Source organism: Macaca fascicularis, chromosome 4, assembly GCF_037993035.2.
Source record: "Macaca fascicularis isolate 582-1 chromosome 4, T2T-MFA8v1.1".
In the NCBI taxonomy this organism is placed as follows: Eukaryota; Metazoa; Chordata; class Mammalia; order Primates; family Cercopithecidae; genus Macaca; species Macaca fascicularis.
In genome coordinates, this window is record NC_088378.1 from 107,012,148 (window position 1) to 107,039,746 (window position 27,599).

Here is a 27,599-nt window from a genome sequence, read left to right on the forward strand (position 1 = left end):
TCTTCTAGTTTTCTAGAAAACTAGCATCCAAGCTATTACCTATCAGTCAATATGACAAATGCTCCTTCTAGCAACCCCACATTATCCCCCTTACCCCAAGATCTTTCTTCTGTTTGATCTCTCCCACCTTAGATTCCCACGCCGCCCCTAAGCCTGCTCGAAGAAGCCCTGAAAAAATATCATTCATCATCACTCTATACCACCCCCCGAATTTTCACCACCCTAACATTTCACTACTTTTTCTCATTTTGTTTTAATTGTTAACATAAAAAGACAGGAATGTAAGATCCTCTGAGCAGGCGGCGCCATGCTCAAGCCATCATGACCCCTGTGACCCACATGTACACATCCAGAAGGTCTCCTGGAGCCAGAAAGTCTGGAAAACCACAAAAGAAGAAAAACTGCTATTTCCTGTTGTAGCGGATTAGCCAACCTTGCAACATTCTATCATTGTAACAGGCTCTACCCTATCAATCAACCACGTGACACTGTGCTCTGTAACCTTGTGATAATGTACCTTATGACATTCTTCCCCTGCCAGCAATAAACGGCTCCTAACTGTAACTTTCCAGTGCTTACCCCTAACCTATAAAACTAGCTCCAACCCCATCACCCTCTGCTGACTTCCTTTACAGACTCAGCCCACTGGCACCCGGTGAATAAGCAGCCTTGTTGCTCACACTGAGCCTGTTCAGGTTGTCTCTTTAATTAGACGCTCGCACAACATTTGGTGCCGAAAGCCTGGGATAGGGGAACTCCTCCCGGAGACCTCTCCCCTATCCTCCCCGTGCCCACGGTCTCCTGTGCAAGAGACTTCCCTCGACCTCAGGACCTCAGACCAGCCCCGCGAGCACTCCGGCCTCTGTCTGTGCATCGGGTAAGCTGCCTCTATCTCTCCTCATCTCTCCCTCTCTTTTTCTCTTTTCAAAATTGAGACAAGGAACCTTCCTCTTATCCGTGTTTCGGAAATCCAACATTGGTCACGGACTCTTCTTGGGAAGACAGTCTTCCCTCAGTGTTTGGTCAATGCCAGGGATGCCTGCTTTGGCCATTTGCCAGCCACACAACCCGGGACCTCCACTGGGGATGCCCACTGAGGATCCTAGTGGTTGCTCTTTTCCTTGTCTCTTTCTTTCCCCCCAAATCTTTCCTTGTTCTATCATGGGCAATCTTCTGCCCTCCATCCCTCCTTCGTCTCCTCTGGCTTGTGTCCTCAAAAACCTCAAACCTCTTCAGCTTGTGCCCAATCTAAATGCTAAACATCTAGTTTTTTTTCTGTAACGTGTCCTGGCCCCAATATAAGTTAGACAATGGCTCTCAGTGGCCAGAAAGCGCACTTTCAATTTCTCTATTTTTGTGGGACTTAGATAACTTCTATGGCAAAATAGGCAAATGGTCTGATGTACCCTACATCCAGGCGTTTTTTTTTACACTACGACCTCTCCCTAGTCTATGCTCCCAATGTAATCCATCCCAAATTTTCCTTATTTCTTTTCCGTCTACGCCTTCTTCTTCCACTGGCAATGCTGACTACTCTTTGTCTGTTGACCCCTCCGATCTTTCTCCCCACCACCACCTATCCGAACCTGCTCCCAGTTCTCCCACAGAACCTATTTCTACACAGAACCCACCACCTTATGTCCCTCCCATTACCACCGTTCCTCGCATCCAGTCTGGCTTACAGTTTGGGCCTGTGGCCAACCCCCAGGCCCCTGCCTAGCAATTTCCCCTTCCAGAGGTGGCAGGAACCGAAGGAATAGTTCGGGTTCAGGTCCCTTTCTCCCTGTTTGACCTTTCCCAAATTAGCCAACATCTAGGCTCTTTCCCATCTGACCCCACCAAATGTATACAAGAATTCCAATACTTAACCCAGTCCTATAATCTTACTTGGGTTGACTTAAACGTCATCCTCACCTCTACTCTCAATCCTGAGGAGCAAGAGCGGGTTTGGACCCTAGCTCAATCTTATGCTGATAACTGCCTGTGCCTTCAGCCTGGCCTCCAAGAAGATTCTAGGGCAGTACCTCGTGAAGACCCCGGATGGACTTACCAGGCCCAAGACCACGGCATAGCCAGCCGGGACTACATGATCTCTTGCCTACTTCAAGGACTTCAGAAGGCTGCATGTAAAGCTGTCAATTATGACAAACAAAAACAAAAACAAAAACAAAAGCAAAAAACAAAGAAACAAACAAAAAAAACAAAAAAACCCCACTCAGAACAAAGATAAAAATCCAGCTCAGTATATGGCCACTCTCAGGCAATATACAGCACTAGACCCTGAAGGGCCAGAAGGCCCTTTTATTCTTAACATGCATTTTATTACCCAGTCAGCTCCTGACAGTAGAAAGAAGCTTCAAAAATTAGAATCTGGCTCTCAAACCCCACAACAGGAATTAATCAACCTCGCCTTCAAGGTGTTCAATAATAGGGAAGAGGCTGACCCGCGACAGCGCATTTCAGAACTACAGATGCTTGCCTCCGCCATAAGACAAACCCCAGCTGCACTACCTACCTGCAAGAACTTCAAGGTGTCCAAACGCAGCATCTAACAGCCCTTCCAGGACCTTGCTTCAAGCACCAAAAACCTGGCCACTGGGCTAAGGAATGCCTGCAGCCTGGGATTCCTCCTAACCCGTGCCCCGCCTGTGCGGGCCCTCACTGGAAGTGGGACTGTCTGACTCTCATGGCCACTTCTGGAGCTCCTGGAGCTCAAACCCAAAGCTCCCCTACCGACTCCTTCCCAGATCTCCTTGGCTTGGCGGCTGAAGACTGACGCTGCCCGAGAGTCTGGGAGACCCCCTAGACCACTGGGAATGGTGAGCTTCGGGTAACTCTTATGGTGGAGGGTAAGTCTGTCCCATTCTTAGTCAATACAGGGACTACCCACTCCACCTTACCTTCTTTTCAAGGGCCAGTTTCCCTTGCCCCGACAACTGTTGTGGATACTGACAGCCAAGCTTCTAAACGCCTTAAAACTACCCAACTCTCGTGTCAAATCAGGCAACACTCCTTTTTGCACTCCTTCCTAGCTATCCCCACCTGCCTAGTCCCCTTATTAGGCAGAGATATTTTTACTAAATTATCTGCCTCCATGACTATTCCTGGACTACAACCACATCTCATAGCTACCCTTTTATCCAGTTCCAACCCTTCCTCCAACCTCCCCTTTCATCCCTAAAGTATGGGATACCTCCATTCCTTCCCTTGCAACTGACCATTCACCCCTTATCATCCCATTAACACAAAACCAACCCTATCCTGCTCAACACCACTACCCCATAAAGGGCCTAAAGCCTGTTATTACCCATTCAGTGCAGCATGGCCTCTTAGTTCCTACCGACTCCCCTTACAACTCTCCTATCCTCCCTGTTCAAAAACCAAATAAGTGGTACAGGCTAGTCCAAGACCGTCATCTCATTAATCAGATTGTCTTCCCCATCCATCATGTTGTACCAAACCCTTATACTCTCCTATCTTCAATACCCTTTTCCACAATTCACTATTCTGTTATTGACCTCAAAGATGCCTTCTTTACCATCCCCTTACATCCCTCTTCCCAGCTCCTTTTCACCTTTACTTGGACTGACTCTGACACCCACCAGTCCCAACAACCCACCTGGACCCTTCTATCCCAAGGTTTCAGAAATAGCCCACACCACTTTAGCCAGGCCCTCTCCCATGACCTGCTTTCTTTTCATCCGTCTGTTTCCCATCTCATTCAATACGTGGATGACCTTCTTTGCAGCCCCTTTTACCAATATTCCCATCAAGACATTATCCTGCTTCTTCAACATCTCTACTCAAAGGAGTACAGAGTGTCCCCCTCCAAAGCTCAAATTTCTTCCCCTAGCATTACCTATTTTGATATAATCCTCCATCAACATACACGTTCACTTCTGGCAGACCATATTCAGCTAATCTCCCAAACTCCAATCCCCACGACCAAACAGCAACTCCTCTCCTTCTTAGGCATTGTTGGATACTTCTGCCTTTGGATACCAGGTTTTGCCATCCTAACCAAACCACTCCATAAACTCACAAAAGGAAATTTAGCTGAACCCATAGATCCTAACTCCTTCCCTTGCCCCTCCTTTTACTCTCTAAAAAAGGCCCTAGATAGCCCCCACTCCAGCACTCCTCGACTCCTCTCAACCCTTTTTCCTTCACACAACAGAAACGCAGGGCTGCACTATAGGTATTCTTACTCAGGGACCAGGGCTGCAACCAGTAACCTGTTTATCCAAACAGCTTCATCTTATAGTCCTGGGTTAGCCATCATGTCTGTACACCGCAGCGGCAGAAGCCCTTATACTCTGAGAGTCTCTCAAAATCACAGGCTATGCCTCACTCACCCTTTATAACTCTTACAATCTCCGAGACTTAGTTTCCTCTTCACACATAAAACACATACTCTCAGTCCCCTGCCTCCTCCAGCTCTATTCACACTTTATCAAAAATCCCACAGTAACCATTGCCTTTGGATTGGACTTCAACCCAGCCTCTCGCTTAATACCCACTACAAATCCCGATCCACACAACTCTATTTCCTTAATCCACATAGCCTCCTCTCCTTTTCCCCATATTTCCCTTTTCCCTATCCCTGACCCAGGCCACATTTGGTTTACTGACAGCAGTTCTTCAAAAACCAATTGATCATCACCAGGTAAAGCTGGCTATGCTGTTGTGTCTCACTCATCTATCATTGAAACTGCCACACTCTCCCCATCTGCAACTTCTCAACAAGCTAAATTAATAGCACTAGCTTGTGCCCTAACTCTTACCAAAGGACTGCATGTGAATATTGATTCCAAATCCAAATATGCCTTCCACGTTCTCCACCACCATGCTGTCATCTGGGCAGAAAGAGGTTTCCTCACTACACAAAGGTTCTCTATTATCAATGCCCCCTTAATAAAAGCCCTCCTTTAAGCTTCCCTCCTTCCAGCCAAAGCTGGAGTAATCCACTGCAAAGGATGCCAAAAACCTCTGACCCCATTGCCCCAGGAAATACCTATGTCGATAAAACAGCCAAAAAAAGCAGCCAACTCCCCAGTATCTGCTCCCAGTGGCCAATATTTCTCCTTCTCATCTATCACTCCTACCTACTGCCCTTCCGAAACCTTAACCTACCTGTCACTTCCCACTCAAGGCAACTATTTTTTAGATCATGGAAAGCTCCTTCTCTCTGCCTCTCAAGCTTACTCTATTCTCTCGTCCTTTCATGACCACTTCCATGTAGAATATAAACCTTTATTCTGCCTTTTAGAATCTCTCATTTCTTTTCCAGCCTGGAAATCCATCCTTAAAACAATCACCTCTCAGTGTGCTATATGCCAGTCTACTACCCCCCAGAGCTTTCCCAAACCTCCTCCTTTCCCTACGTGTCAAGCACGAGGGTTCACCCCTGCACAAGATGGGCAAATTGACTTTACTCATATGCCCCATGTCCAGGAACTCAAATACCTCCTGGTTTGGGTTGACACCTTCACTGGATGGGTTCAGGCTTTTCCCACGAGGTCTAAAAAGTCCACTGCAGTTATTTTGTCTCTTTTAACCGACATAATCCCCTGGTTTGGTATCCCTATTTCCATATAGTCTGATAACAGGCTGGCCTTCATTCGCCAGCCCTTGGTATCCAATGGAATCTTCATGCCCCCTATCACCCTCAGTGCTCTGGAAAAGTAGAAAAAGCCAATGACCATTTAAAAGCACACCTCACTAAACTTACCCTCCAGCTTAAGAAAGACTGGACCACTCTTCCACCCCTTGCACTCCTCTGAATTTGAGCCACATCCCGGGAACCCACCTGGTACAGTCCATTTAAACTCTTATAGGGTTGCACCTTTCTTGTTGGGCCCAACCTTATTCCAAACACCAGCCGTCTTGGTGATTATCTTCCTGCCGTTCAACAGGTTAGACATAAAATCCACCAAGCTGCCAATTTCCTTTTACCTACTCCAGATACACAGCCATATGAAGACACCCTAGCTGGACTGTCAGTTCTCATAACCCCTCAAACTCTACAACCTCTGTGGACAGGACCCTACCTGGTCATCTATAGTACTCCAACTGTGGTCTGCCTACAGAATCCTCCCCACTGGATTCATCACTCCAGGATAAAACTGTGCCCATCCGATGACCAACCTAGCTCCCCTGCCTCCTCCTGGAAGTTGCTCTCCCACTTCCCTTAAACTTACCCGCATTCCTGTAAAAGAACAATAACCCTGTATACCTTTTATTTACAATAGGCCTTTACACAGTCACCCCACTATTTAAACTCTGTCTACTTATGCCCTTAATCACCATTCTAACCTACTTCTAAATGCCCTACTTTTGTCTATACTGCTCGTTCACACTTCTCCTGCAGACCATTGTAGCTGATACCTTATGGTGTCACCCTCAAGCTGCCACCCTTAACTCTTAGAGTGGATAGATGACCTTCTGCAGCAAAGTACTCTCCAATTCTTCCATCCTGATGAAGTTCTTTTCTTTTCTTTAATACTTACTCTTTGTCTTACTCCCATTCTCCTGCCACCCTTTACCCCTCCCTAATTATCTCCAGCATACCATCAACCTCACCCACTCCCTCCTCACCATCTCCAATCCTTCCTATGCATTTCCCTCTCTTCCTCCTACTACATAGCTGTCCCTGCCCTGCCAGCTGACTGGGCAACCTCCCCCTTCTCCCTACACCTCTGAACCTCTTTTAGTGACCCCCAACTTTACCCTCCCAAATAATTTCTTTACTTCCTAGAAAAATTCAGCAAAAACTCCCCTTATATCTCATACCAACAAGCTGCTGCTCGCCTCCATACCTAGCTACGAAATCTATCTCCCTATGTCAGTTCCACACCTCCTATTCTTGGACCCCTGACTACACAAGCAACTATTCCCATTGCTGCCCCCTTATGCATCTCCCCACAATTACCTATTGGAATTCCCTTGGGTTACCTCCCATCTTCCTTATGTTCCTTTACTCTTTACCTCCTAGTCCCTGCCACCCACATTAACCAAAATGTTGGAGCATTCCAGCTTCGTATTACAGAAAAGCCCTCCCTCATCACTAACACTCTTAAAAACATCAGTAGCAACTTCTGCCTAGGAAGGCATTTTCCCTGCCTTTTGCTCCATCCTTGGCTACCCTTCCCCTGTTCAATGGATTCCCCTCCAAGGCCTTCTTTCTGCTTGCTTGTACATAGTCTTAAAATAACAGTGAATAGCTACTTACAGATACCAAATTCTTTCTTTTACATCATGAAAACAGAACCTCTCCCTCTACACATTTAGCCTACCAAACCCCACTACAACCTCTAACAGCCCCTGCCCTTGCCGGATCCCTAGGGCTCTGCGTGCAGGACTCTGCTTCCAGAACACACTCTCATCTTTTTACTCTCCACTTCCAGTTCTGCCTGCCTCAAGGACTCTTTTTTCTCTGTGGCTCTTCCACCTACATATGCCTCCCTGTCAATTGGACAGGCACCTGCACTTTAATCTTCCTTACTCCCAAGATCCAGTTTGCCAATGGAAACAAACAACTCCCCATTCCCCTCATAACTCCAACATGACAATCAATCAATCAATCAATCAATAAAAATAAAAATTAAAAAAAGTCATCCCTTTAATTCCTTTACTTGTAGGATTAGGATTTTGAACCGCTGCAATTGGAACAGGAGTAGCAGGCCTTACAACTTCTACCAACACATTTTGCAGTCTTTCCAGTGACTTCGATAGCCTTCCTGATATAACTCAAATGCTTTCTGTCCTCCAAGCCCAGGTCGATTCCTTAGACGCAGCTGTCCTGCAAAATCACCAAGGCTTCGATCTGGTTACTGCTGACAAAGGAGGGCTTTGCCTATTCTTAAATGAAGAGTGTGGCTTTTACTTAAATCAATCAGGCCTCATATATGACAACATTAAAAAACTTAAAGACAGAGCCCAAAAGCTCGCTAATCAGGCAAATAATTATACTGGCCCTACCTGGCCATCCTCTAGCTTAGCTTCATGGCTCCTTCCACTGACAGGCCCCTTTGCACTCATCCTTCTCCTCTTCTTATTTGGACATTGTCTTTTCAGACTCATCTCTCAGTTCATAGAAAATCGCATCTAAGCTATTACCTATCAGTCAATACGACAAATGCTCCTTCTAGCAACCCCACATTATCCCGCTTACCCCAAGATCTTTCTTCTGTTTGATCTCTCCCACCTTAGATTCCCACGCCACCCCTAAGCCTGCTCGAAGAAGCCCTGAAAAAATATCATTCATCATCACTCTATACCACCCCCCGAATTTTCACCACCCTAACATTTCACTACTTTTTCTCATTTTGTTTGAATTGTTAACATAAAAAGACAGGAATGTAAGATCCTCTGAGCAGGCGGCGCCATGCTCAAGCCATTATGACCCCTGTGACCCACATGTACACATCCAGAAGGTCTCCTGGAGCCAGAAAGTCTGGGACCACAGGAAAACCACAAAAGAAGAAAAACTGCTAGTTCCTGTTGTAGCGGATTAGCCAACCTTGCAACATTCTATCATTGTAACAGGCTCTACCCTAACTGATCAATCAACCACGTGACACTGTGCTCTGTAACCTTGTGATAATGTACCTTATGACATTCTTTCCCTGCCAGCAATAAACAGCTCCTAACTGTAACTTTCCAGTGCTTACCCCTAACCTATAAAACTAGCTCCAACCCCATCACCCTCTGCTGACTTCCTTTTCAGACTCAGCCCACTCACACCCGGGTGAATAAACAGCCTTGTTGCTCACACTTAGCCTGTTTAGGTTGTCTCTTCAATTAGACACACACGTTAACAATAACAGATTAACAATAAAACACGTACAGATTAATTTAATATAAATTTTAAATGGCATGGGAGCTTTCAAAGACCCAAATAAACAAGGGAAAGTATGTATTTTTATTATTAGGTTTGATGAAGAGTGTGTATGTAGAAGTATGATTAGAAAAAACAGGTACAATCTAATGGTAATAAACTGGGGGGTGGCAGGGGAACATAGCAAGGCCTGTCTGTTCAGATTCTTCTCTGCCTTTGTGCCTTCCTGTCCTTTCCTCTAGGTATAGGGAGCATCACTCTGAAAGGATGGTCTTATGTCCTACTTTAGAGGAAAGGCAGATAATTATTTTATGGCCTGCTTTAGGGGAGGGAGAACAGTGGCAGAATGTCAGAGAGACCTTTCTGCTTCTGCTGTTTTTGCAAATGCCAAGGTGCTATATTTTCTGGTAGCATATCCTGAACCCCATCACAAACTCATTTTATGAGGCCAGCATTACCCTGATACCAAAATCATAAAAACACATACAAAGAGAGAACTATTATAGAGCCCAATATCTTTCATAAACATAAATTTTAAAAGTCTTTAAAAATATTAGCAAATTCAATTATTAATATGTAAAATAATGGTGAAACTGCCTTTGCAAAGTTATAAACGAGGAAATTATGACAGTGAAAGAAATCAGACCTAACCAACTCTATCTTGCTTCTAACCCTCAAGCTGTCGTTGTTCATTCCTAACAGTAGGCTGAACTATCGTTGGGAAGGAATTTAGTTCATGGTTTGACTCTGAAACAAAATTGATAATAGCCCTTTCCCTGAAAAGACCCTCTTCTTGCCTGGGGTCCAGTCTGCCTTTGCAGGACTAACAAATTAGCTACAAGATTGGAAATTACAATTTAGGGGAAATGCAGCCTCTGGTTCCAAGAGTCTGAACCTCCCCAAATTGCTCCTGGGGGATAACATCACTATTGTAAAACCTACGATCATTGCTTGAGATATTTTGCAGACCCTGCACTGGATGGATTGGCTGACACCAACCAGACCAGTAATCTAGCCCAACCAGTTCTGCCATCACACCCAGGAACAGAAGACATTAAGAAAACCTAACTTCAACCCACTATGATTCCATTTCCAACCTGAGTAATCAGCACTCAACACTTCCCAAGGCCCTACCCATCAAATTAGCTTTAAAAACTCTGATCCCTGAATGCTTGTGGAGACTGATTTGAGTAATAATAAAACTCTGGTCTACCACACAACTGGCTCTGTGTGAGTTACTCTTTCTCCATTGCAGTTCACCTGTCTTGATAAATCGGTTCTGTCTAGGCAGCAGGCAAGGTGAATCCATAGGGCGGTTACAATAGTATATTATAAATAAAGCAAGACTGGCTTAACCTTCAAAAATTAATCAATGCAAGTCATTGTACTAACAAAATAAAGCAAAATAACCATATAATTATTTTTTTAGCTACAAAATAATTATTGATAAAAATCCCACATCCAGCAATGATATGTACTCTTTCATTTGCAACCTGGAAGTATAAAGAGATGGCCTCAACCTGATAAAGGGGATCTACAAAAAAATCCTATGGCAATATTACATTTAGTATGAAAGACTAAACATTTTTTCTCTATAGTTGGTGAAAAGAGAAGGAATATTTATCCTCATCACTTCTATTCAACATTAGATTAGTGATTCTAAACAGTGAAATAAGTCAAGAAAAGTATATTTAAAGCATTTTGTAATACATGAAGTTAAACTTACTACTCATAGACCACCTGGCAATTTTCATGGAAAGCCCTAAGAAACCTACAAAAATAATGACTGGAATTTATAAACAAAAATTAAAATTCTATGACCCTCAAACTTCTGAATGGACTTAGTCCTCAGCCAGGGGTCTTTTAAAATGGAATCTGCAAGACTTGTTCAGGCCATGACTTGGACATGCTTCATTTTACCTCTCTGGCATTAACATCAACACAGACTTTAATTCTGGTAAGAAACATTTTACAACCTATTCTCTCTAAAGCATGCTACCTGGAGTCTTCATCTGCATGATAGAACTGTGGTCTCCACAAAATCTTATCACAACCCAGAAATTCCTTTCTATTGATTTCATGTCTTTGGATAAACTCAACTAATTGTCAACCAGAAAATTTTAAAGTCTAAATAATAAGTTGTAAGCTCCACCCCCTTCAAGTTGTTCTGCGTTTCTGGGTCAAACCAATGTATTTCTTAAATTCATTTGATTGAAGTCTCATGACTCCCTAAAATGTACATAACCAAGTGGTATTCTGACCAGCATGAGCACATGTTCTCAGGACCTCCTAAGGGCTGTGTCATGGGCCATGGTCACTCGTATTTGGCTCAGAATAAATCTCTTCAAATATTTTACAGAGTTTGACTCTCTTCATCGACAAATTAATAAATTTAGACTCATCTTAGGATACAAAGTAGTGCTAAAACTCACTGCATGTTTATAAGCTATCAGCAAACTATTTGAAAATGAAAAATTAAAATAACATGGAAAATAGGATCCTAAGTCACATCACAGTTAGGAGTATATTCACCAAAACATACGCATAACCTGTACAATTTAAAAATCCACGCTATTGCTTAACTAAACTAAAAATCTATCATATAATTAAATCTCAGAACTCTGTCTTTTAGTTTACCCGAGTCCCTGGGCTATAACATTCATATGTGCCTTATCCAACTGCCCACGCAACACTACCACTTAGGTAAGACAGGAAAGATTCAAGATCTGCAGTTGGGTAATTACTGTTCTGCCTCTGTGAGGTAAACTTTGTTAAAGTCTCTTTCCCTGGGCAGTTGCCTTTTGTCAAAGAGAATAAACCCTCCATATTTTTATATGACTATTATTCCCTTTTCTCTTCCAGGCACATAGCAATGTTTATTGACTCCTGACTGTGAGAATGTGGTAAGGTACCTGGAGGCAAAACTTGCAATAGAATATGGTCCCTGAAGTTATGCATTTCAAAAGATTTTCACTCTGAAAAGTAGTCTAAACCAAGCCACCAGCAGCCTATTTTATTGATTATCTTTTATTAAAATTAAAGTCATTGAATGTCCTGTGGAAAAAAATCTTATACTTTGAATTGAATAGTTATTTTACTTTGCAGTAGTCAATAATTAATGCATATATATACATATATATATGTGTGTGTTTATACATTTGATAAATACTAAACATAAAAAGTAAAATTTTATGAAAATGTATGCATTTTTCTCTTAATTGCAGAGGTAGTTGCATGATTGAACACTTCTTATTTTTAGAATGAGACAGGAATTAGAATAAAATCTAGTCTGCAAGCACTGAGAGTCTGTAATGATGGTTAATTTTGTGTTAATGTTGCTGAGCCATGGTGCACAGATATGTGATCAAGCATTATTCTGGATATTTCCATGAGGGTGTGTTTGGATGGCATGGACATTTAAATTGATGGACCTTGAATAAAGCAGATTGCCCTCCATAATGTGGGTGGGCCTTATCTAATCAGTTGACAGACTGAATAGAGCAAAATGACTTACCTCCTCTGAGCAAGAAGAAGCCTGTCAACAGAGAGGCGTCAGACTTAAGCTGCAATACTGGTTGTTTCCTGGACCTCCAGCCTGATGACCTCTGAACTTGAACTACAGATTTTGGATTTGCCAGCTTCTGTAATCATGTGAGACATTTCCCTAAATCAATCTCTCTGTCTCTCTCTCTCATATATGTATGGAATTTGTATTATGTCATTATAGTATGTCACGGCATATATACATCATATGTTGTTTCTTTTTAGCTAGAAACACTATTATGGAGTCCTTGTTCAAATTATTCAATCCTTCAAACTTTATTTATATTATAAACATAAGTCAGAAAAGTTGTCAATAAAATTATTTTTATGTTCTGTTAGATGACAACTTTATAGCTCTTCTTTCAAATTTCTTGAAACCAAGAATTAGGTACAACTATAATTTTACAGGGATTTTTAACATTTTCATCACACTTATTCCCTTTCTACTATCTGAGAAAAATGCCAAAAATATATGTTGATCTTAGAAAATGACTAGTACATATAACTTATACACATTTACTTAAAAACATTTTAAACTTTTCTTTTAATTTAATTTAATTTTATTTTAAGTTCCAAGATACATGTGAGGGATGTGCATGTTTATTACATAGGTAAACATGTGCCATGGAGATTTGCTGCACTTATCAACCCATCACCTAGGTATTAAGGCTAGCATGCATTAGCTATTTATTCTGATGCTCTCCCTTCCCCGGCCCTCCTCTGACAGGCCCCAGTGTGTGCTATTCCCACCCTGTGTCCTTGTGTTCTCTTCGTTCAGTGCCCACTTTTAAGTGAGAGCATGTGGTGTTAGATTTTCTGCTCCTGTGTTAGTTTCCTGAGGATAATGGTTTCCAGCTTCATCCATATCCCTGCAAAGGATATGATCTCATTCCTTTTTACAGTTACATATTATTCCAAGGTGTATGTGTACTCCATTTTATTTATCCTGCTTATCATTGATGGGCATTGTGAATAGTGCTGCCAGGAACATACACATGCATACATCTTTATAAAAGAATGATTTATATTCCTTTGGGTATATACACAGTAATGGGATTGCTGGGTCAAGTGGTATTTCCAGTTCTACGTCTTTGAGGAATCATCATGCTGTCTTCCACAATGATTGAACTAATTAACACTCCCGCCATAGTGTAAAAGCACTCCTGTTTCTCCACAGTCTACCTGCATCTGTTGTTCCTTGACATTTTAGTAATCACCATTCGGACTGATGAGAGATGATATCTCACTGTGGTTTTGCTTTGCATTTCTCTGATGATCGGTGATATTGTGCTTTTTTTCATATTTGTTGGCCACATAAATGTCTTCTTTTAAGAAGTGCCTGTTTATGTTTTTTGCCCACTTTTTAATTTTTTTTTCTTGTAAATTTGTTTAAGTTTCTTGTAGTTTCTGGATATTAGACCTTTGTCTGATGGATAGGTTGCAAAAATTCTCTCCCATTTTGTTGGTTATCTCTTCACTCTGATGAAAGCTTCTTTTTGTCAGGCCTCTGAGCCTAAGCTAAACCATCATATCCCCTGTGACCTGCACATATACATCCAGACGGCCTGAAGCAAGTGAAGAATCACAAAAGAAGTGAAAATTTCCGGTTTCTGCCTTAACTGATAACATTCCACCTTTGTGATTTGCTCCTGCCCCACCTTAACTGAGCTATTAACCTTGTGAAATTCCTTCTCCTGGCCCAGAACCTCCCCAACTAAGCTCCTTGTGACCCTTGCCCCTGCCCGCAAGAGAAAACCCCCTTTGAGTGTAATTTTCCACTACCCACCCAAATCCTATAAAATGGCCCCACATCTATCTCCCTTCACTGACTTTTTTTGGACTCAGCCCGCCTGCACCCAGGTGAAATAAACAGCTTTATTGCTCACACAAAGCCTGTTTGGTGGTCTCTTCACACGGACGTGTGTGATATTTGATGCCGTGACTCGGATCAGGGGACCTCCCTTGGGAGATCAATCCCCTGTCCTCCTGTTCTTTGCTCCCTGAGAAAGATCCACCTATGACCTCTAATCCTAAGATCAACCAGCCCAAGGAACATCTCAACAATTTTAAATCAGGTAAGTGGCCTCTTTTTACTCTCTTATCCAAACTCTCTCGCTATCCCTCAACCTCTTCCTCCTTTCAATCTTGGTGCCATCCTTCAATCTCTCCCTTTTCTTAATTTCAATTGCTTTCTTTTTCTGGTAGAGACAGAGGAGACACGTTTTATCCATGAACTCAAAACTCCAGTGCTGGTCACAGACTTGGGAAAACAGTCTTCCTTTGGTGTTTAATGACTGCGGGGATGCCTGCTTGATTATTCACCCACATTTCAGAGGTGTCTGACCACCACAGGGATGCCTGCCTTGATCCTTCACCCTTAGTGGCAAGCACCACTTTCTTGGGGGGCAAGCAGCCAACCCCACCCCTTCTCTCTGCATCTCTACCCTCTCTTTTCTCTGGGCTTGCCTCCTTCACTATGGACAATGTTCCACCCTCCATTCCTTCTTCTCCTTTAGTCTATGTTCTCAAAAACTTAAAACCTCTTCAACTCACCTGACCTAAAACCTAAATGCCTTATTTTTTTCTGCAATGCTGCTTGACCCCAATAAAAACTTGACAATCGTTCCAAATAGTCAGAAAAATGGCACTTTCAATTTTTCCATCCTACAAGATCCAGATGATTCTTGTCATAAAATGGACAAACATTCTGAGGTGCCTGACATCCAGGCATTCTTTTACACATTGGTCCCTCCCTAGTCTGTTCCCAATGCAACTCGTCCCAAATCTTCCTTCTTTCTCTCCAACCTGTCCCCTCAGTCCCAAATCCAAACATCGTGCATCTTTTCAGTCTTCCTTTTCTACTGACCCATCTGACTTCTCCTCTCCTCCCCTCCCCAGACTGCTCCTCAGTTGCTCCCCTCCAGGCTGAATCAGGCTCCAAATCTTCCTCAGCCTCCTCAACCCCACCCTATAATCCTTCTATTACCTCCTCTCCCCACACCCTGTCCAACTTACAGTTTCATTCCAAGCTAGCCCTCCCCAATCTGCCCAATAATTTCCTCTTAAAGAGGTGGCTGGAGCTAAAGGCATAGTCAAGGTTAATGCTCCTTTTCTTTATCCAACCTCTCCCAAATCAGTTAGTGTTTAGGCTCTTTTTCATCAAATATAAAAACCCAGCCCAGTTCATGGCTTATTTGACAGAAACCCTGAGACACTTTACAGCCCCAGACCCTGAAAGGTCAGAAGGCCATCTTATTCTCAATATGCATTTTATTACCCAATCTGCTCCTAACATTAAATAAATGTCCAAAAATTTGATTCTGGCCCTCAACCCCCAAAACAGTACTTAATTAACCTGTAATAATAAAGAAGAGTTGCAATTACTTGCCTCTGCTGTAAGAGAAACCCCAGCCACATCTCCAGCACACAAGAACTTCAAAACGCCTAAGCCACAGAGGTGAGGAATTCCTTCAGGACCTTCTCCACCAGGATTTTGCTTCAAGTGCTGGAAATCTGGCCACTGGGGCCAAGGAATGCCTGCAGCCTAGGAATCCTCCTAAGCTGTGCCCCATCTGTGCAGGACCCCACTGGAAATTGGACTGTCCAACTGGCCCAATGCTCTTACTGACTCCATCCCAGATCTTCTTGGCTTAGTGGCTGAAGACTGAAGCTGCCCAATCACCTCCGTAGCCTCCTGGACCATCACAGACACTTCGAGTAACTCCTACAGTGGAGGGTAAGTCTGTCCCCTTCTATATCAATATGGAGGCTACCCACTCCACATTACCTTCTTTTCAAGGGCCTGTTTCCCTTGACTCCATAACTGTTGTGGGTATTGACAGCCAGGCTTCTAAACCTCTTAAAACTCCCCAACTCTGGTGCCAACTTTGACAATATTCTTTTATGCACTTGTTTTTAGTTATCCCCACCTTCCCAGTTCCCTTATTAGGCCAAGACATTTTAACTAAATTATCTGCTTCCCTGACTATTCCTAGGCTACAGTCACACCTCATTGCTCCCCTTTTCCCTAGTTCAAAGCTTCCTTCACATCCTCCCCTTGTATCTCCCTACCTTAATCCACAAGTATGGGACACCTCTACTCCCCCTTGATGACTAATCATGCACCCCTTATCATCCCATTAAAACCTAATCACCCTTACTCCACTCAATGCCAGTATCCCATCCCACAGCACACTTTAAAAGAATTAAAGCCTGTTATCACTCTCCTGTTACAGCATGGCCTTTTAAGGTCTATACACTCTCTACAATTCCCCATTTTACCTGTCCAAAAACTGGACAAGTCTTTCAAGTTAGTTCAGGATCTACGCCTTATCAACCAGATTGTTTTGCATATTCACCCCGTGGTGCCAAACCCATATACTCTCCTATCCTCAATACCTCCCTCCACACCCCCTCCATAACCCATTATTCTGTTCTGGATCTCAAACATGCTTTCTTTACTATTCCTTTGCATTTTTCATCCCAACCTCATTTTGCTTTCACTTGGACTGACCCTGACTCCCATCAGGCTCAGCAAATTACCTGGGCTGTACTGCCACAAGGCTTCACAGACAGCCCCCATTACTTCAGTCAAGCCCAAATTTCTTCCTCACCCATTACCTATCTTGGCATAATTCTTCATAAAAACACACTTGCTCTCCCTACTAATTGTGTCTGGCTAATCTCCAAAACCCCAACCCCTTCTACAAAACAACAACTCCTTTCCTTCCTAGGCATGGTTAGATACTTCCGCCTTTGGATACCTAGTTTTACTGTCCTGACTAAACCATTTTATAAACCCACAAATGCAAACCTACCTAATCCCATAAATCTTAAATCCTTTCACCACTCCTTTCCATTCCTTAAAACTAGCCCTAGAAGTTGCTCCCACACTAACTCTCCCTAACTCATCCCAACACTTTTCATTACATACAGCCAAAGTACAGGGCTGTGCGGTCAGAATTCTTACACAAGAGCTGGGACTGTGCCCTGTAGCCTTTCTGTCCAAACAACTTGACCTTACTGTTTTAGTCTAGCCCTCGTGTCTGCATGTGACAGCTGCTGCTGCTCTAACACATTTAGAGGCCCTCAAAATCACAAACTATGCTCAACTCACTCTCTACAGTTCTCATAACTTCCAAAATCTATTTTCTCTCTAACATCGACACATATACTTTCTGCCCCCCTCCACTACCTCTCAGCAAGCCATACTCATTGCCTTAACTCAAGCCCTCACTCTTTAAAGGGACTACACATCAATATTTATACTGACTCTAAATATGTCTTCCATATCCTGCACCACCGTGCTGTTATGTGGGCTGAAAAAGGTTTCCTCACTACATAATTGCCCTCCATCATTAATGCCTCTTTTCAAGGCTGCTTTACTTCCAATGGAAGCTGGAGTCATTCACTACAAGGACCATCAAAAGGCCTCAGATCCCATTGCTCAGGGTAACCCTGAGTTGGTAAGGTAGTTAAAAAAGCAACTAGGGTTCCAACTTCTGTCTCTCATGGCCAGTTTTTTTCCTCATTGGTCACTCCTACCTACTCCCCCACTGAAACTTCCACCTATCAATCTCTTCCCACACAAGGCAAATAGTTCTTGGACTAAGAAAATATCTCCTTCTAGCCTCACAGGCCCATTCTATTCTATTGTCATTTCATAACCTCTTCCATGTAAGTTACAAGCTGCTAGCCCTCCTCTTAAAACCTCTCTTTTCCTCTCCATCGTAAAAGTCTATCCTAAAAAAATCACTTCTCAGTGTTCCATCTGCTATTCTACTACTCAGGAATTTCTCAGGCTCCTCCCTTCCCTACTCATCAAGCTTGGGGATTTGTCCTTGCCCAAGACTGGTGAATTGACTTTACTCACATGCCCTGAGTCAGGAAAGTAAAATACCTCTTAGTCTGGGTAGACACCTTCACTGAATAGGTAGAGGCCTTTCCCACAGGATCTAAGAAGGCCACCACAGTTATTTCTTCCCTTCTGTCAGACATAATTCCTCAGTTTGGCCTTCCCATCTCCATACAGTCCAATAATGGACCGACCTTTACCAGTCAAATCACCCAAGCAGTTTCTCAGGCTCTCAGTATTCAGTGGAACCTTCATACCCTTTATTGTCCTCAGTTTTCAGGAAAGGTAGAATGGACTAATGGTCTTTTAAAGACACACCTCACCAAACTCAGCCTCCAACTTAAAAATGACTGGATAGTACGTTTACCTCTTGCCCTTCTCAGAATTAGAGCTTGTCCTCAGGATGCTACAGGGTACAGCCCATTTGAACTCCTGTATGGATGCTCCTTTTTATTAGGCCCCAGTCTCATTTCAGACACCAGCCCAACTTGGACTGCACCCCAAAATCTTGTCATCCCTACTATCTTCTGTCTAGTCATACTCCTATTCACCATTCTCAACTACTCGTAAATGTCCTACCCTTGTTTACACTGCCGGTTTACACTTTTCCTTCAAACCATCATAACTGACATCTCCTGGTTTTACCTCAAACTGACACCCTAAGTCTCTCTTAAAGTGTATAATCTTTGCTGACAGGATACACTCTAGTACTTTTACCCTGATGCAGTCCCATTCTTTACTTTTATACTCACTCTTGTTCTTGTTCCTGTTCTTATACCACCCTCTACCTCTCCCCAGCTATCTCCACCACACTATCAATCTCTCCCACTCTCTCCTTGCTGTTTCTAATCCTTCTTTAACAAACAATTGCTGACTTTGCATTTCTCTTTCCTCCAAAATTGCCAAGGCCTCTACTTACTGCTAAAAAAAAGAGGACTCTGCATATTTTTAAATAAAGAGTGTTGTTTTTACCTAAATCAATCTGACCTGGTGTATAACAGCATAAAAAAACTCAAAGCCTTAACTTACTCACTGCTAAAAAGAGGGGACTCTGTATATTTTTAAATGAAAAGTGTTTTCACCTAAATCTACCTGGCCTGGTATATGACAACATAAAAAACAAACAAACAAACAAACAAACAAACAAAAACTCAAGGATAGAGCCTAAAATCTTGCCAACCAAGCAAGTAATTATGCTGAACCCCCTTGGACACTCTCTAATTAGATGTCCTGGGTCCTCTCAATTCTTAGTCCTTTAATGCCTGTTTTTCTCCTTCTCTTATTCAGAACTTGTGTCTTCTGTTTAGTGTTACAATTCACACAAAACTGCATCCAGACCATCACCAATCATTCAATATGACAAATGCTCTGTCTAATAACTCCACAATATCACCTTTTACCACAAAATCTTCCTTCAGTTTAATCTCTCCTATTCTAGTTTCCCATGCTGCCCCTAATCCTGTTCAAAGCAGCCTTGAGAAATATTGCTCATTATCTCTCCATACCACTTCCACCAAAATTTTCACTGCCCCAACACTTCAACACTATTTTATGTTATTTTTCTTATTAATATAAGAGGACAGGAATGTCAGGCCTCTGAGCCCAAGCTAAGCCGTCATATCCCCTGTGACATGCAGTATCCATCCAGATGTCCTGAAGCAAGTGAAGAATCACAAAAGAAGTGAAAATGGCTCTTCACACAGATGTGCGTGATAGTTTTGCTGTGCAGAACCTCTTTAGTTTTCCATATGTTCATCTTGCTTTTGTTGAAATTGCTTTTGACTTTTTTATTATTAAATATTTTCCTGTGCCTATATCTTGAATGGTATTGCCTAGATTTTCTTCTAGGGTTCTTATAGTTTTGCATTTTACATTTCCATCTTTAATACATTCTAAGTTAATTTTTGTATAAGGTGTAAGGAAGGGGTCCAGTTTCAATTTTCTGCTTATGGTTAGCCAGTTTTCCCAGAACCATTTATTAAATAGGGAATCCTTTCCCTATTGCTTGTTTTTGTCAGGTTTGTCAAAGATCAGATGGTTGTAGATGTGTAGTCTTAATTTCTGAGATCTCTATTCTGTTCTATTGTTCTATGTGTCTGTTTTTGTACCAGTACCATGCAGTTTTGTTTACTATAGTCTTGCATTATAGTTTGAAGTTGACTAGCATAATGTCTCCAGCTTTGTTGTTTTTACTTAGGATTGTCTTGGCTATACATCTCTTTTTGTGTTCCATATGAATTTATTTTTTTTTTTATTTCTATTGCTGTGAAGAATGTCAATGTTAGTTTAATGGGAATATCATTGAATCTGTAAATTACTTTGGGCAGTATGGCCATTTTCACAATATGATTTTTCCTATCTATGAGTGTGAAATGTTTTTCCATTTGTTTGTGTCCTCTCTGATTTCCTTGAGCAGTGGTTTGTAGTTGCCCTTGAAGAGGTCCACACTTTCTTGTTAGCTGTAGTTCTAGGTATTTTATTCTCTTTGTAGCAATTGTGAATGAGAGTTAATTCATGATTTGGCTCTCTGCATGTCTATGCTGGTGCATAAGAATGCCTGTGATTTTTTGCATATTGCTTTTGTATCCTGAGACCTTGATGAATTTGTTTATCACCTTAAGGAGATTTGGGGCTGAGACAATGTGGCTTTCTAGATATAGGATCATCTCATCTGCAAAGAGAGACAGTTTTATTTCTTCTTTTCCTATTTGAATACCCTTTATTTCTTTCTCTTGCCTGATTGCCCTGGACAGAACTTCCAATACTATGTTGAATAAGAGTGGTGAGAGATGGCATCCTTGTCTTATGCTGGTTTTCAAGGGGAATGCCTCCAGCTTTTTCACATTCAGTGTAATTTTGGCTGTGGGTTTGTCATAAATGGCCCCTATTATTTTGAGGTAAAAACATTTTAAACTTGATATGCTTAAAATACAGTAACAAAATTTAATTGAAATATTGTAATTATACCCTTTCCCTTTTACAAATAAAATGTTTTTATAAAATATGTTTAATATATACCATGACTTAAATGTATTTCTGTTAATCATTGGAACTCTAGATTCAGCTTTTCAACAAAACATATTCACAGTATAGACTAATTGTTGAAGGCAGTACTCATTTTCAAACCAGTCAGTCAAATTAGAATTGTTTTTTTTATGAGGAGAAAGTCTGAACTTATTTTGTTGCCTATAACATGTTAATATAAGACTTCCTATGAAAAAAATTATCTGATCCCTAAATTATAAGAAAAATATATAAGTAAACATAATAAGGCATCATAGGAGTCTTGCCATGAATTTGCTATTTGAATGGAATGCACTCACTCTTAAATGCATCTTATTGACATTCTTTGCTTTCTTTTCATGAAATGTTGTCTAAAAAAAATTTGAATATAAGCCCTTGAATCAAATTTCTTATTATTTCTGCCAATCATACCTTATATTAAACCTAAATTTATAATTCAAAATATTTTCTCACACAACCTAGTTGTGATGCCAAACATTTCCCTGAGCAGGACCATGCATGGGACATGGAAGAGCATAGTGTCTTACTGCATGTATCTGAAACCTTGACTAAAGGTGGTCTAACACCTACATATATTTTAGTTTTTAGATTTTGAAATTCTTTTAATCTGTCCACTTGAAATTTTTCTTTTTACATCTGGGCAATCTATCATAATAAGACTCAAGATAAATTAGAGATATGCTTATCTTTGTTTAAGTAGAAGAATGGTAATCATGAAAATTGTGGTGGAAAATAAAAATCTGCGGGATTTCTGGAACAAAACAAATTTTGTCATAAAAATATTTAGGTCTTTATTTTATTTTATTTTTATATCGAATTATAGATATATGATTATATACTTATTTATATAAAATTTAACCTTCCTGGCAATCCCATTGTATATTTTAACTAATATACGTGTGTGTGTGTGTGTATGTGTGTATACATATATATGTATATATTTTTTTTTCTTTTTTTTTCTCCTGAGACGGAATCTTGCTCTGTCTACCAAACTGGAATGCAATGACACAATCTTGACTAACTGCAACCTCTGCCTTCTGGGTTCAAGCAATTCTTCTGCCTCAGCCTTCTGAGCAGCTGATTAATAGGAGAAAAGGCATACAAATTTATTTAAAATGTATACACAGGAGTGTTCAGAATTAAGACTCAATTTCTCAGTAACTTACAGAAACTTATGTCATCCTGAGGCCAATAAAGTATGCAGGCTCAGAACATGGCCAGAAACAGGTAAATCAAGTTTAGTGGCAAGAAAATTTAGGAGAGAGAAAGGAAGAAGCTGGGCAAGTCAGGTGGCCTTGTTACGTAGATGAAGCCTCTCTCAGACAGAATAGATGATAAAGTTTCTTTTCAGACTTTAAAGGGTATCAGACACTCAATCTCTCCTGGATTTGGGGAAAGGAATAGAAAGGGGAAGAGGGCATTTCTGCATTAATGGACATTCTCTACAGATGCAATTTTTTTCTACTTAAGACAGCTTTGCAAGGCTACTTTTGTCAGAATGGCCAAGTGTCAGCCATTTCAAAATATGTCAGAGAAATATATTTGGGTAAAATATTTTAATTTCCTTCAATCCCACTCTGAAACTTAAAACAAGTTTCACATATTAAAACCCAAGCTGTTAGCTTTAGAGAAATTTGGGTTAGTGGTTGTTAGTGATAAAGAGTTAGAAAGACAAATTAAGATAGAAAAAGAGCAAATTTAAACATATTGTCCCGTATCTTCTTTAGTCAGTCTCTTAGAATTGAGAATAAATTATTTCATTTAAACAACTACAACCCATTCCAGAATGTGGCATTGCAGATGGGCTAAGCCTCTATATATGATGTAAGAAATCAGATCTCTAATAAAGAGGCATTTCTATAGAAACAGAAAAAAAAAAAAAACAACACAAAGGTTAACATCTGGAGTAGTTAGTATATAGACTAGCTTTTCTAGAATCTCTGAGTCATCCTCAGATTGCAGTGGCAATTTGACAGATTCTTCTGGATTGATGTTCAAATCAGGTGTTCAGGTGAACTTTCTGAGAACTTCATACCTTAGCAGGCAGGCACAAAGATCGTTTTGATACATAAACTGCTAGGTTTTCTCCCCAAATTTAAATTGCCTAGCATGGCTTTAAGAATACCACAGTTTTATTTCCACTGATGTCAAATAAGAAAAATTGAAATGTTAGTTTGGAGACTTATAGCCGGAAAAATATTCAGGATACAGTTCAAATTCAGCATTCAGTCCAAGAAAACAATGAAAAAACAGAAAACAATGGACAAGGTTAGAGTCTAACAATAGGTATATTATAATATCTTTTGAAACATAATCTTTCTGTCTCCAATACTTCAATTATACTAAAGATAAAATCATACTAAGACCAATTTATTTGCCAAATAAAGTCTAGTCTTTTATACGTGGACTGATTATTTGCATAAAGTGCAACAAAAACAATTATTTGCCATATCCTTTAAAAAATTGATGTGGCTGGAACATGTATTTTCATAAGGAATCTCAAAATATATCTTTTAAAAGAGTTAAGCCTAAACAAAGATTTATTTGTGATGGCAGTTAATGGTATGAATTAGGTGAATTCCTTTTGTCTTGACATCACAAGGCAACTTGTGGTTCCTAGGCTTGTCAGAAAGTGCCATTCTTTACTTACCACTGATCAAAAACCCCATAAAAAGCAAGATATAAGTTCAGTTTTACCAGGGAGCTTTTACTGGCTCTATATGTCAACCTCAATTCTTCATGTATTTGGATTTATCTGATTCTAGTCAGAGCCTTGGTAAAATAACCAGTATCTCTCTCTTTTTTTTTTTTTTACATTACAATATAAGAAAGATTCTTATTGAACTTACGCAAATAACTATATTGCTATGAGTCAAGAATACTTACAAATAGTTTCCAAATTTTGGAGAAATCAGAAAGAAAGAAATATGCTTGAAAATTGCTCACAAGAGTATACTTTACTCAATTGTAATTAACAGTTATAAATAGCTTAAAAGAAAAAGATAGTTTTCTTGATTCTAAAAAACAAAGCAAAAAGAATAGCAATGTTTTAAACAAAAGTCATAATAAGATTATTGTATTTGTAAAAAGAAAATAAAATTTGAGACACCAATTCATTAAGCCAAAAGGAAAAAATTAAGCTGAAAACAGTCATGGAAGCAACTGCCTTTCATTCCGTTCCTAAGCAGATAGCTACAGAAAAAAGAATAAATATCTCCACACATAGCTACTCCATGTTCACCTCATCTTGTGAGAAGTGCTGATGTACTGAGTGTGAGACAACACAAAATTGACCATTCCCCTCCCTGCTCCCTTTCCCTTGCAACATGTGGATTTAGTAATGTAACCATAACCTCCCTCAGTCCCCTCCAACCTACTTTTCCCATTTAAATACTGAAGCCCTCAAAATCATCTTTGGAGAAAGGCACAGATCTCTCTCTTGGGTGTCTGTTTAACCTTGGCAAAATCAACTTCTAAATTGACTGAGACCTGTCTCAGATACTTTTTGGTTTACAAATTGGCAACCAACAGAAGAGACCCTGGGCGAGGTGATACTGACCTTTGACAGATCTTCTATTGGTTCTTGGTATCATCCTAGGCTATTTTTATTGATCAAACCAATTGGAAAATTTGCTGAGGTCTGGGAGCTCTCCTGTCTAGAGAATCCTGTGTCCCTCAGGTTTCTTTGAGATCTATGATTTATTTTGCTATACAACTCCTTTTTTTTTTTTTTTGAGACGGAGTCTCACTCTGCTGCCCAGGCTAGAGTGCAGTGGCCAGATCTCAGCTCACTGCAAGCTCCGCCTCCCGGGTTTACGCCATTCTCCTGCCTCAGCCTCCCGAGTAGCTGGGACTACAGGTGCCCGCCATGTCGCCCGGCTAGTTTTTTGTATTTTTTTAGTAGAGACGGGGTTTCACCGTGTTAGCCAGGATGGTCTCGATCTACCGACCTCGTGATCCGCCCGTCTCGGCCTCCCAAAGTGCTGGGATTACAGGCTTGAGCCACCGCGCCCGGCCTACAACTCCTTTTCTAAAGTTTTACTTGATTCCATCAAGAAAGGAAAGTTTTCCTGCTTCCATGATGATGGAGAACAGGCAACCTCATTTTGGAGTTTCAGCTAACTTCCAACATGGAAGATGAGTTTGAGTTTTTTCCTGTTTCTAAGATGTTAGAGTGCTGTCTACAGCCTGGGCCCATTCCTAGGTAAGTAGCTGAATTAAGGATTGTTCTGGAAATTATCTTTAATGACTAAACTTAAAGATTAAAAACCAACTGGTCTTAATTTCCCCTTATCATTAGAGCTGTCAGTAATGGTATAAATTGTAAGTTTTTTTTTTCTTAATTGTATTTTCTTTGTTTGTTTTTGTTGTTGTTTCAGTCTTTTTCAAATTGGGTTTGAACAACTCTATCTGACTTGATTAAATCTGAAAAAAGGTCCAAATAATGAGGAACAAGTCCACTGAATTGACTAGATTCTCCCAGCTGAAAGAAAGGAAAAAAAAAAAAAAAAAAAAAAAAAAAGGAAAGTAAATGGCAAAATAGGAAACAATGTCCAGCAAAAAGGGAAAAATGGAGAGAAAAGGATTTTGACAACCAGAGGGGCTTTATTTACTCAACACCACCACCTTTTCCTAGTGAAGCCAAACTGAAAGAGCAATAGAGTTTACCCTATGCTGTATTTTAGTAGCTAAGATTCTGCCCCTTTTTTTAAACCAAGACAGCCTGGGTTTGGTTCCTAAATTGAGTTATTTCTGGTTTGATATTTGTGTTACTTTTGAAATATCAACGGTTTGTCACTGCTAAAATATAATAACAGATTTAAAAGGATATTTTTTTAAGAGGTATATGGTAAAAGTCAGCTTAAGTAAAAGCTTATATTCTAGGGGTGTGTGTGTGTGTGTGTGTGTGTGTGTGTTTAAAAAGGTCTTTATCTTTTTTTTTTTTTTTTCAAGATGGAGTTTCGCTCTTGTTGCTCAGGCTGGAGTTCAATGGAACAATCTTGGCTCACTGCAAACTCAACTCCCCGAATTCAAGTGATTCTCCCACCTCAGCCTCCTGAGTAGCTGGGATTAGAGGCATGTACCACCATACTTGGCTAATTTTGCATTTTTTAGTAGAGATGGGGTTTCTCTCTGTTGGTCAGGCTGATTTTAAACTCTTGACTTAAGGTGATCCACGACCTCCCCAAATGCTGGAATTAAAGGTGTGAATTACCACACCCAGCCACTTTTTTTCTTTTTTAGGATCTTGTTTTTTAATTATTATTATTTTTCCTGTTGACTGAATGAATTCTCTTCTCTCCATTTACTTTGTCTGTCTCTCCTTCCTCTTGCCATTCTCTGCTGCATAAGTGGTCTAAAATAATTTATATTAGCCTGGGATTCCTTAAAGAAAACAGAGAAGACAATGGACTCCTTTTTGGGGAGAAATCTACTTTCCATTCTGGAACCCCAAAAGTATAAATGGACAAGTTTCTCTCAGATTTAAACTTCTTATTTTTGTACTATATTGCCTGATTGTTTGACTGAAATAGTTATTACAACAGTGGCTGCTCTTGGGTGTTCAAGATAATAAAGGTCATGAATTAGATACTTAGATAACTATTTTTATAACAAAGTGCACTATGTGGCCTAGGTTCTATGGTATCTCTTTTTGGAGATCTAGGAATCAGTGTGGGCTTTTCCCACAGCTTAGAGGTCCAATTAAAAATAGAAACTAAATTAAAGCCTACCATTATGAATGAAATTGGTCTTTACATAAAATCCTGTGGTAGATTTGTCTAATTTTATGTTTGACGTGGCATCCATTTTTAATCTCCCTCCAACGTACCATAATTTCTCTTCATACTTTGAGATGTATATTTAGCTATCTGAATTTCACATAACAGTTGTTCCATTAGTGTGCAAATTTGGGGGCTATCTAGCTGACAATTTCCCAGAATAATGAAACAGGTTATCAAAAAATTGAGTCTAAAATAGGAGAAAAAATGGGAGGACTTATGAATGTGTGAGATTTACTTTTACCTTCATGTCTAAAATATCTACGTGTTTATGTGTTTTATGTATGTCTTACTGCCAAAAATACATTGAAAAGCTGTAATTATTTGGCTTAAAGAAAAAGCACTTAAATATTTTTTCAGAAAATATAGAGACTTTAGGGCATGATGCTTTTTCAAATTCACATGACTTAAGTAAATCTTTAATAAACAAGTTGGTTTTATAATTTTTGGATAAATAAAATTAGAAATGTCTTCAGAATTGCTACATACATTATTTTTAGATATATTGGTCAAGTAGTTGTATATTTATCTCTGCTAAATATTATAAAGTGTCAAAATT

General features: G+C 40.4%; 2 long non-coding RNA genes across 4 annotated transcripts in view; one reads left to right on the plus strand and one right to left on the minus strand.

The window, feature by feature from the left end:
• LOC123572970 (uncharacterized) overlaps positions 1 to 27,599 on the minus strand; it is a 59,886-nt gene that overhangs the window by 30,373 nt on the left and 1,914 nt on the right. Inside the window, exon 2 of one of the 3 annotated variants that reach the window (XR_012434445.1) lies at positions 12,354 to 12,480. The exons of the other annotated variants lie outside the window; for them this stretch is intronic. This is a non-coding gene — a long non-coding RNA (uncharacterized lncRNA). The remainder of the gene's footprint in view (positions 1 to 12,353; positions 12,481 to 27,599) is intronic. 3 annotated transcript variants of the gene reach the window in all.
• Positions 619 to 12,138, plus strand: LOC141410220 (uncharacterized). Its single transcript, XR_012434446.1, has 2 exons — positions 619 to 877; positions 8,353 to 12,138. It is a non-coding gene; the product is annotated as an uncharacterized lncRNA (long non-coding RNA).